At 34.2% G+C, this 13,023-nt stretch overlaps 1 long non-coding RNA gene across 1 annotated transcript in view; it reads right to left on the reverse strand.

The window, feature by feature from the left end:
• LOC128800239 (uncharacterized) overlaps positions 1-8,843 on the reverse strand; it is a 58,967-nt gene extending 50,124 nt beyond the window's left edge. Inside the window, exons 1-2 of the long non-coding RNA XR_008434940.1 lie at positions 8,768-8,843; positions 6,576-6,671 (exon numbers count right to left, since the gene is read on the reverse strand). This is a non-coding gene — a long non-coding RNA (uncharacterized LOC128800239). The remainder of the gene's footprint in view (positions 1-6,575; positions 6,672-8,767) is intronic.
• Positions 8,844-13,023: the final 4,180 nt, after the last annotated feature.

The raw sequence follows: 13,023 nt of genomic DNA on the forward strand, positions 1-13,023 counted from the left end.
AATAAATAGACTAGAAGAAGTAGTGATCCAGCTGCAGTCAATATCTCCTCTACAATCCCACAGATCCTGCTTTCATCACTTTCCAACCAGCTACAATGTGAAGAGCCCTCTACTGATCAGGGCTCTGTTAAACTGTTCTTCCTAAGAACTAAATTTGACATGAATATACAAATCTATAATATTCAGTAGCCTTGTAACATGTTTGCTGTAAATAATACCAACTAGATCCCTCGCCCCAGCAATGGGCAAATATGGAGGAAACAATTAACAGTATACGTAAAAGACAAATGTCCACCAAATGGCATTGGACATGAGTATACCTGTATTCCTATCCTGGTTAAATTAGAGTTTTTCTCATGTATCCACGGACAAGTGACAGATGAATAATCTTAATGTACATTCAGTTTAAATGAGTGTAAATAAATATGTCAGTACAAACACATATTCAAATACATATACAAGCATAGTCCGTGACATTTTCCAGAAGGAGATCAAAAATGAGACTGTCTCACTTGCCAACTATCTTTCCTTAACAATAATTGTGATTATCCATACCTGTTTTGAAAATTCAAAGTATAAGTGACATTAAAAATATCTTACAGTCATTGCTTAAAATTAAATGGTGCAGGATTATTTCTTTCAGGAAAAAAAAAACAGTGTTGGGTTTTCAAATAAAATGCATTTTATTTCAATCTGAAAATTCCCTGTGTACAGGTAGAAGCTGTCTGTGTGCATACAAGGTCAGCTTCTTTAAAGTGCTGTCTCTGACAAGAGAGGATATATATGAATGAATTTAAAACTACATCTCATATCATACACTGGGAGCATATCTAAAACTGCCCAAGGCAAATCTACTAGACTGGTTTCCAGACAGCTGCTCTGCCAGGAGAGAGGCTTGACAACACACTGAAGGACAATCCCCACAAAATTATCAGTATAATGTTGTCAGGTTTGAATAACTAGAATTAATTACTCATCATTTATGAGCTCTCTACAGAGATTGCCACAGATGATTACTATGCTTTTTCAATTACCAAAACGACAAAGAAAATAATCCATACACCAGCACTTCTTACCAAGTAGAATGCCAACTCTAGTCGTCTATATTCACAGTAAGACCAAATTGTCTGTGAAAAGGGCACAGTGGTTAATCTTATCACACCATAGTAGGAAACACCTGAAAAAAAAATCTAGTAAGGAAATCTACAAATAGAAAACTGTTCAAAAAGAAAGGAAGAAAGGGGAAAAGTCCTGCAAATTATTTTCTTGCTTTACAGAATCCACTATGACACAAGCTTTTCTGGTTTCACTCTTTCTTGTGCCTTGTAAGATAAAGACATAAAGGAAGAAGAAAGTTAAAAAACAAACCTGTAGGTAAGTAGATCAAGGCCACTAAAGTTTTGGGTATTCTTCATATGAGTAAAGACATTGATCATGAGGATGGCCAACTCTTCTTTGGAAATATTATCCACATAGTGTGATAGAACATGTTTTGCTACTTGAGAAAACGAAGTTTCTAGTCAGTTGATCTGTGAATACATTTGATTTTCATGTTTAGTGGTATATATGCTTCATTGCTTGGAAGTAAAATATAGGAAAATGGAGCCCCAAGGCAGTCTAAATAGTCCAGATAAGTATTATGTAGATAATATTCACAGAGTGAGAAGGGTCATCTTGCATTGTCTGAATTTAAATTCCCCCTCCACAAAAAAGATCTGTATTTTACTATATTTCCTGTGCATAAGTTCCATCTTCTCCTAGACTGGTCTAATAAAGAGCAGAAAGATTTCTTCCATTTTAAATTTATTTAAGGAGAGTCTCATGTATAAAACAAAATTTTGTAAATAATCAAAGTTCTATTCTTTGTTGCTTTTGATTCCAAGAGTCATTAACTTCAGAAGTATCCAACAAAACCACATAAAGACAGACAAGAAAATGAGTACATATCACCATTCTTGCATGGAATAAGCAGTTTGAAATTTCTAAATGATTGACATTATTCTGCTGTCCTCTTCACTGAAAGAAAAAATAAAGGAGACTGAAGTTCTGAGAGATTCTATTGAGCTGAGTTAGAAAAATTGGTGCACATTGTGCCTCTGTGTGAAAAACATCTCTGCCAGATGAATCAGGTCAATAATTGAATTTCTCTGTTCTGGTGATGAGACACAAGTGACATGAGTGGGATTTTCTTTTGTAAGACTCCTGGACAGTAAGAAGCTCTATGACCAAAAAGTATGAGATGCAGATGATAAAAATAATGCTTAGATATTTTATCTAAGACTGTGCTCGTCTTCCTAATACCTCATACCTTTCACTTCCTTATACTTTGATTCTCATAACATATTTAACTGACTTTGACACCGAGATAATTTCCTCATATGAAGGAAGTTTTATGCCTAGCACAAGCAGAAGTTGATACTTAAAGAATCTAAGCAAGGCTGTAACAACAAACCATTAGTGTTAAGTCTGATGAGTTATTACAATGCATAGGTCAGTCAACAGAAAAGGTAATTGGTTAAAATAATTTTTTTACTGTCACATGTTTTTTAACTTCCATTTAGAATGGCTGTGCCCTTTGCACATTCTGAAAATAAAGTGAACTATACTTGAGAAAACCCTGTCAGTCTTAGGACCAAATATGGAACAAAAATAATATCATATCCATTAGATATCTGCAAGAACTTGGTTTCTCAGTTTTCTAGATAGACATCCATCATTATAGCCTGAGAGGAAACAACTCTATACCTTTTGCTGAAAGTTTGCCTCTGCCCAGTTGCCCAGGGTGTCTGATGGCAGGCTGACAAGCTGCCACATGAAACATCTTGAAAACATTCCAGTTAGATAGATTTTCTCAGGAGAATGAATTCCAAGTGGGCCAATTGAAAGATGAAAATGTGAATTTCCCGATCTCATGCATGGTACAGGCAAGAGAGCTACATGACTGAAACTAGTAGAATGAGGTTATCTCATTCACTTATCACCCCAAGTGAAAGACAGTAAGAACTTTACTTTTCAGCACAATTACATAAACTGGATGCTTTTAAGCCTTGATTTCCTCTGGATAATCATGGAGCAGCTGTTGCTAAACAAGGTGTCTCATTATAGAAACTGTCTTTTAAAAAATTGTACTAATTATATTTAAGACACAGCCCAGAACTCAAGGTTTGTGTTTTAAGACTTGAAACCAAGCAAAGTGAGATCTGATTACATTAACTGTCACAGGAGGGACCGATTCAAGCTACATTGCTCTGATTAAACAGCAGATATCCTCAAAGTAGGCAATTTCTCATTAAGGTTTCAGGACTCAAAAATCTATTTCTGATTTTGGCTGATAAGAATCTAGAGTACTTAATCTTTGTGGCACATTGCAAATTTCACCTCCATTGAAAATCTGTGGTAAACCTTTACAGTTAGTTTTACAGGAACCATGGGAGACATTACATACTCAAAAAATGTTCACATCCTTTTCTTTGGTTTCTGGTAATGAACACAGAGAACTGAAAACTCAGACATTTCAGAGGATCATGTCACAAAGTCAGCACATTGTCAAAAAATGAGAAAAACCTTAAGAATATGAAAGCCCTTGCACACCAAACTTAACATCTCAGACCAGAACAGAAACAGATTTTCAAATATGCTAATAGTTTCAGGGAGGAGAAAACCCATCTTCCCATTAATGCTTAATTTTTATATTTTTAAATACAAAGAAAAATAATAAAGGTCAATCTAGAGAACACATTCAGGGACAAATTATGCTGCTAGTGTTTCAGTCAAGAAGCAATAGCAAAATTCAGTGAAATAACAGAGATACAGTCAAAGGTAAATTTGACCTTGCAAATATAAAAAGAAAATAGAGCCATTTGCAAAGATATTTTGAAGCAATTTATTCCGGTGAAGCTCAATAAAATAAAAGCTACCATATTATTCAATACAGAACACTTATTGTAGCAATTGTAAGCAAAAAAAAGTACTTTTTATGTACATTTTTAGGATGCTTTTAACAGGGTTTTTTATTATTTTGGTCACTGCTCTAATGTGACTCTGATCAGACATCTCTCACACTGAAAAATGAAGTAAGTTATTTTGATTTTGCTTTTAATATCTATAAGAGGATCTCATGCTTGCCCAGTGCTCTATGATTTAACGTAACCTGACACTTTTTACAGGACTGCATGCTCTGTATCACTTCATAATCTATTACTTGTATAAACACTCAAAATACAGCAAAAGAAAACAAAATAAAGGACATGTGAAAAAACAGCCAACAGTTTGCTACCACCTAATTGCTCTGAAATACATAGAAATTCAATCTGAAATGTGTTTTTCATTATTTGAACAAATTGTAGTTCACTTGCATAAAATATCTTGAAATAAAAAAAAATAAAGATTAGTGTAAGTCTTTAGCTTAGTAAGCATATTCAGTAAGTAGAATAAGGAATGAAAGTCAGGTTTCAGAGATCTGTTCTATATTACAAATTACTATTACAAATGAGCTGTATGAGAAACTGTAAAAACAGTACAATAGCAACAGTGAGGGTTAAGTCAAGTTTATGAAGAACTTTGCAATCTAAGTATAGCTTAGGTTAGTAAAGGAAAAACAAATCTCTAAAACCCAAAATATTCTTATGGTTACAATCAGAATTGCAACAATGGTAGCTGATGCTATGTTAGGCCATAAGCACATACACACACAACTCCATACATAAAAAATCCACCTTAATTATTGGTTTATGAACAGCAAAATTCAGATTAAATTTGTTTATAATATTGAGGTAATATTTCTAATACCTACTACAGAAACAGCACACAGAGACACAGGAACCATCATTTTATTAGTATATTTTTCCAAAAAAATTTTACTTTCACAATGACTAATCAAGATGAAATCAAAAAACAGCTAAAATTATCTCCTAGACCTAAAGAGTTTATGAAAACCTTAAGAGTTCTATGAAAACAGAAACAAAGGCTACTCAATGTATGGTTTTCATTTTGACTGTGGAAAAACAAAGGCCAAAAGGACATAAAAGAACACAAATTTCAGTTACTCAGCCAAATGCCACATGATGAAGATAAAATGTTTTGTTTAGTCAGGTTTTTGGATTTGCTTATACAAACTTCAGATACTTCAGATCTGTTTTATACTTTCAACATACTAAAGCTCAAAAGACTTCCTCCAAAAGGTCACATCATAGAAACACAGCAGAGTGTAAATACTTGGTTACACCGGGTCATAAGAGCTGGTTCTAGAAAACACACCCATACTGCTACACCAGTAGCACTGGAGACAAGAATACTTCAGGGCTAAACTAGTTCTTGCAGAAAGAGTCACAACACCTCCCCATTGGTCTGAACAATTTGCCATTTGTTGTAGCCAATTCATAACAAGACAGTTGATTGTGCAGTAGTGCAAGTATTGGAAAAAGTCTCCTAGGTGAAGTAGACTTAGTCCTTACAAAACCAGCTCATTTTGGTTTTAGACCTGAGGAGGTCTGGCTGTTACTAGCTAGAGAAAGAATTCTGCATAATAGTGGAAAAATTTTGCTTCAGATTTTATGGTCACAAGCAGCAAATCTTTCAATTATTATCACCATGATCTTCACCACTGGGAAGACTATACACTAAATTTCCCTCAATTTCTCCAAAAAGAAAGAAGAGGGCAAAGATACTCAGCAGTGTTTAGGTGCAGCTCTCCCAAACAAATGCTGGAAACTGCCCCTCTCAAGACTTAAAGGACCCTGCACATAAATTAAGAAATACATGCTCTGCCTAGCTAGATGCAAACATGACTATTTGATAAGAAATGCCAAAAAATATGAAACAAATAATAGATTTTTTTTTTCATTAAATATATGCTCAAGTTTCCATAAGACATAACCTCCATATAAGAACACAAAATGAACAGCTAGAAAAGAACAAAATTTTTTGTTTACTAGAAGAGTTTACTATACTGGTCAAAAGTAAGATAAAACTTGGAGTGAGATTTTTTTTTTCCCTGTGTTTGTTTATATGATGAAGGTCATGTTATTTTAAGGAATGTCAACCCTTCATTAGATGCAGCAGAGTATGAATTCTGCTGAGGAAATCTGAGTTCTGCTTAATTCCTTTTATCAACCTGTTGTCTCACTGAGGAGGTGATTTTTAGCAAAATCAATAGAAAATTACAAATATGTAGCACTGACAGATTATCTTGGTCAGTTAAACTCACAAGATAAAACCACCAACATTCAGAGGAAAAAAACTGAAAGATATCAGTTTATAACTGGTATGGAATGGAAGTCAGGTAACCCTTTAAAAAAAGGTTTCTCTGTTAGGTAAAAACCCATCAAGTCATCACGCTAGCTTTAAAGTCATCCAGTTTCAGCAAACATCTTTGATCTATTTCAGTGTTCTGTTACTAATCTACTGCTGATGAAGAAATATGCAAAATACAGAAATGGCAATAAACAACAGAACCTTGTCATACCTCTACACAGACACATTACAGGGTCTCAGGTCATGGGAAAAGTCAATTCCCAATCTCATAATACACAAAATAATGAATTCCAAGGGAAAAAACCCTAATGCTTTCTGCTTACCTCATATGGAACAATAATTCCATGAGCAGTACCCCAGCATTTTGCTTCAATTTTGCAATTAAGGTAATTAGCTGCTACATGAGTGAGACATGCAACCTGAAAATGCAAAAAAAGTATATTACTCAGGAAAGCTGAAACTTCGTTGACAATTTCTCTGAGATTTTTCTTCTACGTGCTTTAGATACATAAGTTAACATATTTATGTTATAAAAGTATCCTTTAGACATTATATATTTTGTATTCTTTTTTACTATGAGAAAAACTCAGGCTACAGCTACATCACAGAAGTGCTTGTTTAAGAACTCCATAAACTCAAAAATTAATATGTTCCCTATAACCAGTAATGCTGGGCATATGTAGCATTAAACTACCCTGAGAGATAAGAGAGTGTTACCCTAAATATTTTGCAGAATAGTCAGCTGCAGCAGTGTCTTGTCTGAAGTCTAGTGGGAAGCATGATGGATTTGTGGGATAAAACTCTCTATTTCCTGAACCTCAATCCCATGCTTAAATCACAAAGACTTTTTCCTCAATTACAAGGTTATCTTTCCGTTTTCTCCTATGCTTCTCATTTTACATGTCCAAGCTATGGAAAATATTTCTGAATTCTTCAGCTCCCCACATGTTCTGTAAGATTAATTAAGTCATGGGCCTTGATAAATCATCTGTCATTAGAAGATAAGGAGAGATTTAGCAAGTTATTAGTCAGACATAGCTGGAAAAATATTAACTTTGAAGAAAATACAGCATACTAACTTAGGAATCAGAATGTGAGTGTATAAATAAATAAATAAATAAATAAATAAAGTATTATTAAATCTTAGGGAAAATAAATGAAAATTTGTGATGCAGTAATGCATGAAAATCAGTGGTTCTGTTGTAATCCATGGCAGATTTCTTATTCTTTATTCTTGGAGGGAATACAGCATGTGATGATATCTGAAGCCAAGTAACACAATAAAGCATTACAGTTACCATGGAAGGTTATCACTCATTCATCAGACATAATGCTTTTTTTTTATTCTGTTAACTAGCTGCACCAATAAGTGCAAGTGCTTGCCTCAACAGTAGACCATGTGAACAATTTTTTTCCAAAAATATTATTTTCTCCATATTTCTCCCATTAGATGAAAGAAATTTGCTTTGATGATCAAACTGTTTACACCTGCTAATCAGTCTAGTCTACAACAAAACACATAATTAATTCAGAGTCTACCATTCATATTCCAATATGTGATTATATCAGAATTCCCAGAAATCAAAAGCCATTTTATTTTCTTGGCCTTTCTCCATATATTCTGAAAAGAAAATGTGAATGTGTCACATTTAAAGAAAATATTTAACTGTAAATCATGCATGCAGCAATTTAGTACAGGAGAAAAACTAAAAAAATACATAGCAAATAAGTGTCTAACTACTGACAAAAATTATATTTGTATATACTAACTAGAAATACAATTCTTTATTCCTGAGTACTGTTGGAAAGCATTTTGTTGCTGGATTTCAGGTCCAGCTGTTTATAGCCCAGTGTCACTTCATTTGGCTAAAATGTCAAACCATTTCTGTTCTTGGGTCCCCAGGAAAATCTCAGTAGTTAAGGAAATGGAACTGGACGTACCTAGAAAGAATTCTTTTCCTAGTCTGCAACTTTTCTCGGCAATATAGAATTAAACACCATGATTATAGAGAGAGTTAATGAGTTACAAGAGTGTGTCATTTATTAGTAACACATAGCCTTGACACATCGTTCCTGCCATTTTTCACTTCGGGGTCATACTCCATAGTGATACTTTCTCTACCACAGCAAATGGCTCTGCAGTGATGATGAAATATTATTCATTAGATATTCTTCTGTATTTGTATGCAACACTACATAGCTGACACATTACACACAAATTTCACTGACAGGTGAGATGCACCCATTACAACCAGCTTTTACTTCTAAAGACCAGGAATATGCATTTAACTTTCCAAATTTTCCATAGAGGAAATGCTATATCAAACTTAACTCTGGGAAGGACATAGTCAATTAAAACCTAGTGAAACAGAAATCCCAAAATACTGATATTGAATGTAATTGAGCCAAGATTTCATGCTATCCATTTGTTTTTACATTCTATGCTATAGAATTAGGGATTGGAGTTTCATGAACAGAATTCTTCACAAAAATACTTTTATCCCTAAAAACATACCTTCTTAACACAGTGTTGCAAATTGCTTCAGCTTCCTTGATGAGATGAATGTAATATTTTCAGTAATGGAAAAAACCACACATCTGGATTTCTCCAAAGCATTTGTTCAGAGTACACTAAGAAGAAAGGGATTAAAACAGAATGCTCACTAGATATTGACATTTGACCTCTAAAGCATCTGCTTCACACTTGTTTCAGTAGCAAGAGACCGAAAATGCCAGGGAATTCAGAGCTTAGTAAAGATGGCGATGTTGGAACTAACAGTTGCTTGGACTATATCCAGGTCTCAGTTCAAATTGGTACTTAATATGAAGAATAATTCCATTTCAGTCAATGTACTGACCACTTGCTTGAATTTATATGCCTATGTAGCCTATAAAACTGGTTTGCTTATTCTTGTTTTTTCAATAAATCATGAAGGAAAAAAGCTTTTGGCTTCCTCTGACTTCCTTCTCTGATTTGAGTACCTTATTCACAGTCAAATTAGCCAGACAAAATTAATTATTAGCAGTAGCTGTATCATCACCAAACAAATAAGCTTATATAGAACAAAATAAAGTAAATATATCAGGTTTTGTGTTTTATGTGAAAATACACCACTGAGTGAACTCTGTGGCCTTTCGCCACGTTCATAATAACTTTCTGACAAGTTCAGCAAACTTAAAGACAATTCTATTTATACTATCCCATGAAACTTTCCCCTGCCACGCCTTTCCCTTTACTCTCTTCCTGGCTCAGTTCATTATCTTTGGTCTTTCCAAAGATTTAGTCCCACTAAAAAGGCACTGTCCAAAAAGACCTTTCAGCATATACAATTCATGTAATTAGTAAAGAACACGAAGAATTGATCTACCTATATCTTACAGCTGTTAAGCAAACTGCTGAACTACAAGCATAAAAAAGATATCCGAAATGAACATTTTTATAGACATTATATCCTTTAGAAAAAAATGTTTGTAACAATGTAAGCCTATTTCTCCAAACTCCCCTGTAATTCAAGACTCAGGACCTTAGTCATAGAGACACTTCTTGCAGTAGAAACATCTATAATACTCTCTCAATCAAAAATCTCTCAAACCGGAGTTCGGGTACATCTGTATGACATATTCAGCTAAGTATTTTTAAAATCTATACTTAAAACTCCTTTCCTGAAACATAATAGACCCATTTCTTTTCTCCTTTAATTAAGAAATAATCCTCAAAAGTAACCTTTGAACTTACAACATTAAAGGAGATGTAACGCAATGATACAGACATCTCTGTATTCATTTGCTTGTAGAGACAGATCTATGCACTGTAAATATGCATTATCAAATATCTACAGATAAGCGTTTCTTTATTTCTCATCAGTAAAGGGAACACATATTTCAACATTCCTTTCTAATGTTACTGTTAATGGCCAAATCCCATATTTGTGTAACAGACTTACTTAAGTCAGAACAAAAAGAGAGCTGCATTAAGGTCTGAAAAGTTATGCTCAGATTATGATGAAATCAGACAGATGGGAAACAAGATATTAAAAGCCACAAGGTCAGCAGACAAAGAAAAGAGACAGAATTTCAAAAGACTTTTTTTTCAAGATAGCACATCAAACATAATTTATTACAATGAGTTCGCTGAGTCAATCAATCATTTACATGCAATTTCAACAAGTGTATATAAATAACAAAAGAAGACAGGTAACTGGAAAGAAAAAATAGCTTTTTAATTATATTCTTTACTTTCTTCTCCCTCCAATTTTGTGTATGCTGTCCTGCCACATATGTTAACAATGCTTTGACTTGAAGCCAAGTTAATTTATTTCTGTCTCATTCTTTGTTTGCTTTTTCTTAAAGCAAGCATGTGGACTTATTAACTTTGAGACTCAGACATTTTACACTGGCATAGGTAACTTATTTTATGCTATGCTACAGAAGTAGTAACACAATTATTAATTTACAGTTTTGTAGGAAAAAAAATCATTCTAGACAATTCCACGGCCTTCTGTTGCACAGAGGCCAATAGTCTTCCATTTACACCTTTTCCATACTTCTGGTGACATATTAAAAAAATCTTTACGCAAGAAAAATGTGAACATAAGACCACAATCCATGTTTGTGGTCCATGTTTTAAGAGTTGAAGTCTCTTAAAATCACTGCTAGCAAATGCTATGCTAGTATTTACCTAATGATTGATTTTACTCATTTATGTTTTCCCTAATAAGGATTTTGACACTGGTAATATTTAAGTTTGACTAATTTTGCTTTTGCAGTTATTCCCTATTGCCCTTATAGAAGCTGTTTCCATGTACATGCGCATCAAGTGACTCTCAGGTCTTGCTCCTTGAGTCATTTTTGCATTATCCAAAAAACCCAAAAACCCCACATCAAAACCCAAAACCTCTATCTCTACCAGGCAACCCCCACTCTCCCAGTTAATTATGCAATTCCTAAGCATCGACCCAACTGTTTCAGGATGTGGCACTATACCACAATGAAGGGTGGTGTTCTATCAGTTTTTACACAGGGAATTGTGTTTCAAAGTCCTGCAATAATTAACTGGGCAGCAGAAACCACAGCCTTGTGCAGAGGCAAGAGAGCTGCCACAGTTCAAGGCAGCCCATCATGCAGGGGTCCACCAGGAAACCACAGCATTCCCAGGTGCTATCAACAAACATCACCTTACATTCAGGCTTGTAAGGGCTGCCCATCTAGCCTGAAGTTGAGAGATCTGCAGAATACACCTTTAGGCAGGGCAGACATTCCCACCTGCAAGTACACAGCAAGCCACTGCCCACAAAGAAGCAAGATTCTACTGCTTATCTGTGGTGTCCCTGCATCAAAACAGCAGGTCTGGCCTGCAAAAGTTAACTAAAAAAAGTAAAACTACTATCCTGTACGCCAAGGCTTAATACTATTAAAGAGAATTTTTTTTAAATGTCTGTGGTCATGTTATGAACACTGTACTCCAGTAAAAAGTGTTTTCTACTCAGTGACACTGATTTCTCTTAATGAAAAACTCCAAGAAATTATCATTAATTCACCCTTCACAAAAGAAAACTCCTGGCACTGAAGTATCCATAAATGGCATAATCCTGGCCACAACTATAATCTTCTTAAGATAAAATCAGATCTTTACTGACAAATAACTAGAATTTTAAAATAGGTCTCCTATAAAGTCCTGTTCTTGTACCTTCCAACCAGACACTTAGGCAGGTATAGAAATCCGTGCCAGCAACATGGGGGATTTGCTGATTCAAGTTAGCCACCTGACCAATAGCACATAGCAAATCACAGTCACACGAAAGATGTGCTAGAAGGTGTTAATTGAACCAGAAACAATAAAAACCCCCAAACCACGCAATAAGAAAATAAGAGATAATGTATTTGAATAACTTATCTAGAATTTGAATTCTTAGAGGTTATGGTAGATTAAAAGACCAAACAGACTTTAAGGTACAAGTTGAATAAATACTTTTTCTGCCTGAAAATGATGTCTGATAACATCTTTTACTTTATCAAAAAAAAATTTTAGACTACACAGAGAAACTGAGACATCTTCAAAAACACAATGCATTTGTATCACAGAGAACTACTCCGTTCAGTGAAATGAAACAACAAAAAAAGAACTAATCTACAAATTATTTTTAATGAGCTATTTAGTGCTTATAAAAGACCAGAATGGATGCTTCCCATAGCATAGAGATCAGCTCCTGATTAAGATTCAATTAGCATTAACAATAGCAAAGATTGATGCAACTAACAGATGTAGGACTTGTAATTTCAAATTTATGTTTCAAGAGTAAGTACATGTTAAATGGACTGCTATCTCTCCTCAGTCTCCAATTAAACAGGCAATCAAATAAACAAATAAAAAAAATAAATTTGTATACACTCAGATGAATTTTAGGTGAAGGACCAAAAATAAAAATCCTGACCATAGAAGCTATTAGACAGCACTGGCATTAAAGAGAAAAAGGAAACAAAAAAAATATTTCTTTTAAATGAGCTCCAGTTGAAGAAAGATACATTCTAAAAGGAAGAATAAATTTCATTTTCTTGATTATGATAAAATACTAGTCTTTTTTTTTTCTGAAAGCGTAAAGAAAGATAGTACTTCAGCTTCATAATTACAAAGGAATGTCACTAAGGACCCTGTTACTTAAAAAAAAAAAAAAAAATTAAGGAGAGTATTAAGGCTTAAAATACTAAAAATACCAAGAACTCCAAAGTTAGGTGCAAAATCCAAAACCTGAAGGCACTGAGTTTCTCATGAAG

This window comes from Vidua chalybeata, chromosome 1 (assembly GCF_026979565.1).
Source record: "Vidua chalybeata isolate OUT-0048 chromosome 1, bVidCha1 merged haplotype, whole genome shotgun sequence".
NCBI classification, from domain to species: Eukaryota; Metazoa; Chordata; class Aves; order Passeriformes; family Viduidae; genus Vidua; species Vidua chalybeata.